Consider the following 4,430-nt stretch of genomic DNA (forward strand, 5'->3'; position numbering starts at 1 on the left):
GATTGAACAAAGTAATCAATCTAGGAAAAACAGGAGCTACAGAGCCTCAGGACCTCAGTAGTGGGGGTTCCTGGACACAATCTCTGGGGCAACGCTCTGGCTTCCACTACCCAAGCTCTCAGGCTATTTATTGACCCATCGAATGCTCCTGGTTTATAGGCAGGAGAGAGCTAACTCTCCCATACTGGGCCAGCTTCCACCTCCCATCAGTCAGCCCCAGCCAGGATGGAGGATCCCAGGTGCCACCTTCCCAAACAGAGAAATAGCCTGAAGAATTCTCACGAAGCCTGAGGTCACACCCTGGGGCAGGCAGCCTTACAAGCTTCAGTGTGTTTGCTGCTAAGGCCGAGATAGGAACAGGTACTAGGAATAACTAAGTTCTATGCATGTATGCACAGATAATCCGAGCACCCAGAGTTTGAGGCCATCCTGGGCTATACAGCGAAACTGTTTCAAACCACCTTACTCACACCTTTCTACACTGGGTTGTTTGGGAGAGCACTGTGAGCTGTCTCAGTTAAAGGATTAGGTAGCTGTTATCCACCGTATTGAGATCAGAGTATCTATATACATAAGTTGTTATTCTCTTCTTTTGCGATACGGGCTCTCTGTGCAGGCCAGACTGGCTTCAATCTTGCCCCATATCTGAGGCTCTGAACTAGCCTCAGCATCCAGGAAGCAGGGACTATAGATACAAACTGTCACGCTCAGCTACATAATTTATAATTATTCTACAGCAGCAGTTTATCTTTTCTCTCAGTTCATTTATTTGACCATTTATTCATACCAGCATAGACTCATGGATACTTTCAGTGTGATACTTTGTTATACAAACTGTCTATCCCTCGCAATTAAAGGCTTTTCAGTTGACTCATCTAGGGCATAGTCATATTTCAATCAAATTACTTATTTTTTATTAGATATTTTCTTTATTTACATTTCAAATGATATCTTCTTTCCTAGTTTCCCCTCCAAAAAAAGAAAACAAACCCTGTTCCCTGTTCCCTCCCCTTGCTCACCACCCCACCCTCTCCTGCTTACTGGCCCTGGCATTCCCCTATACTGGGGCATAGAACCTTCACAGGGCCAAGGGCCTCTCCTCCCATTGATGACCTACTTGGGCATCCTCTGCTATACATATGCTGCTGGAGCCATGAGTCCCAGCATGTGTATTCTTTGGTTGGTGGTTAGTCCCCGGGAGCTCTGAGAGTACTAGTTAGTTTATATTGTTGTTCATCCTAAGGGGCTGCAAACCCTTCAGCTCCTTGGGTCCTTTCTCTAACTCCTTCATTGGGGACAAATTACTTTTTTTTTTTTTTTTTTTTTTTTTTTTTTTTGGTTTTTCGAGACAAGGTTTCTCTGTGTAGCTTTGGCTGTCCTGGAACTCACTCTGTAGACCAGGCTGGCCTCGAACTCAGAAATCCACCTGTCTCTGCCTCCCAAGTGCTGGGACTATAGGCGTGTGTCACCACCACCGGCAAATTACTTACTTACTTATTTTTTTTTAAACATTTATTTATTTATTATATGTAAGTACACTGTACCTGTCTTCAGACACCCCAGAAGGACATTAGATCTCATTGTGGATGGTTGTGAGCCACCATGTGGTTGCCGGGATTTGAACTCAGTACCTTTGGAAGAACAGTCAGTGCTCTTAACCTCTGAGCCATCTCTACAGCCCCAAGTTACTTATTTTTTAAGTACTTTTTTTTTTTTTTTTTGAGATAGGATCTCACTGTAGCCCAAACTAGCCTTGGCTATGCCCTGTAGCCAAGGATGGCCTTGAACCTCTGATCTTCTTGCCTCTACTCACCCATTGCTGAGATTACAGACATTTACCACTATTATACACTCTGTGGATTGAGCCCAGGGCATGGTCATGGCCATTGTATTAGTTAGGGTTTTACTGCTGTGAACAGATACCATGACCAAGGCAACTCTTAATAAGGACAACATTTAATTGGGGCTGGATTACAGCTTCAGGTTCAGTGCATTATTGTCAAGGTGGGAGCATGGCAGCATCCAGGCAGGCATGGTGCAGGAGGAGCTGAGAGTTCTATATCTTCATCTGAAGACTTCTAGGAGAAGACTGGCTTCCAGGCAGCTAGGATGAGGGTCTTATAGCCCACGCCCAGTGGCACACCTACTCCAACAAGGCCACACCTCCAAACACTGCCACTCCCTAGGCCAAGAGTATTCAAACCATTGACACCCAGCAAGAATGCATCCAAGTGAGCTACAGCCCCAGCTCCTATGCACTTCTTTGCCTTCATGCATTGCATTGTAATCTACTGCAGGTTCATCCAACTATGTCCAATTCCAGTACCAGAATTAGTTATTTTCTTAAGGAGCCTGGATTTTTTTTAAATTAGAGCAGAACATTAAAAGTAAGATCTGAAACAATTACAGAAAAAGGAGCAGAAAGATTGTAAGAGCCAGGGGACCCAAAAGATGTGTGTGAAATTGTGTCTTCTAGAAATGCTGGGGATGTGGAGAGCGGTCGAGTGGGAGAGGCATTCGCCATGACAAGATGGTGCCTACTTCCGCTGTAACTCCTGGTAAACAACTGTTTGCGAATGTGCGTAGAGTGAAAGACGCCTAGTCACGGCCCATCCCGGGCATCACCCATTGCTGATGGGGTGATGAGCAAACAGCCAATCATGGGTGGACACACCGCGCTGTGGGCGGACACGCCGCACTGTGGTGTATATAAGCAGTGCTGATTATTGGCTCGGCCCTTTTTCCCTCTGGAAGAGGGCAATAAACGTTGCTGCAGAAGGATCCTAGTGTCCACGTGTCTTCTTGCTGGTGAGACGACTGCGCGGGCTACAGCCATGTTACCCAAACAGGACAGCTGCCTAAACAAGACCAGAGCAAGAACACACCAACACATGTGCCAATGTGGAAGGGAAGTCCCCTGGAGTCCCAGCCCTAGACAAAGAACTACAGTCCACCTTGGAATGTAGAGAGTGGAAGAAGTCTTGTGACCCAGGGATGAGCCCCCTAGTTGGTTCCAATAACAATTGTCAGCTCTGAAGTCATTCATACTAACACTAGATGGGCTCAGTATTGGGTCCAGGAGCCACCACACAAACCACATGAACACCCGTCTCAGTCAAGCAGGGGTAGTTTATTGAGCCCTTGGGCTGATCCATCAGTGATGGCCACAGCCCAGACTCTGGAGCTGAACCATGATTCTGAGTCAAGATCCTATAAGGCTTTCAAAAAAAGCCTGAGATCTACAAACATCTGTGCCAAATTATTCCACCAGTCAAGACTTAGGAGTCGGGATTTCCCCAGGAACGCATCTTTGTTGTACGCCTATCCTGTTCCCACTGGTTGGGGTATTCAGCTGTGGCAGGGGACTTGCCTTGTCTTACATTCATGTCTTAACTTGCCAACCAGGATGTCAGTTACCTACATCCATGTCTCTTTCTGCCAAGTCGGATGGATGTCAGCTCCCGGCAAGACTTGGGAACTTAAGCTTCACTTGACCCTACTCAAAATGGAAGCCTTATTCTAAATAGTTTCTTATATTGATGCAGGCGTCTCTCTTATGTTGGATTCCAAGCTTATTGTGGGTAACTGTACAAAGCCATTCTACTGACTTCTATAGTGACTGGTTTCCAAGGGCACAGACATAACAGAATATGGAATCAACTTAGACATGAGAAAGTTTCCTTATAATATTAGTAACAGCACAAAATGGTAGGCTAACCATGTAGCAGCTACCTAAGCCTTAACATTTTACCTAGGCCTTAACACTCAGCTGGTTATATTTATGTATATTTGTGTGCATATGTATATATGATCTTTATATATTATGATATATATATATATACATATATATAAAATGACCACATATATAGACATGGCCTTTTGAATTTTATATGTGTATATATATAAAAATCAAAGAAACTATAAATATATTAATATATTTTAAATTTTAAATATTTAAATAGAATTATTTTAAATAATTTAAAAAATTAAAATACATAAAAATATATAAACAAAATTAAAGAAAGGTCATGAATTAGAGAGAGAGCAAGGAAGGCAGCCAGGGAGGAGTTGTAAGGAGGAAAGTGGGAAACAATGTACTTATATTTTAAATAAGTAAGAAAAAGATCAAGAACAAATTAAAAAAAAAAAAAACTAAAATATAGGTCTGGTAAAGCCTGGTGGGGCTTTCTTATAATCCTAGCACCTGGGAGGTTGAGGCAGGAGGACCTGGGTTCATGAACTGCTTGGGCTACACAGTAAGACCCTGGCTCAAAAATAAACCAGCCTTGCATGATAATGGACTGAACTTCTGAACCTGTAAGCCAGCACCAATTAAGTGCTTGCTTTATAAGAGTGGCCTTGGTCTGCTGGGCAGTGGTGGCGCACGCCTTTAATCCCAGCACTTGGGAGGCAGAGGCAGGTGGATTTCT

Source organism: Mastomys coucha, unplaced genomic scaffold (assembly GCF_008632895.1).
Source record: "Mastomys coucha isolate ucsf_1 unplaced genomic scaffold, UCSF_Mcou_1 pScaffold6, whole genome shotgun sequence".
Classification (NCBI taxonomy): Eukaryota; Metazoa; Chordata; class Mammalia; order Rodentia; family Muridae; genus Mastomys; species Mastomys coucha.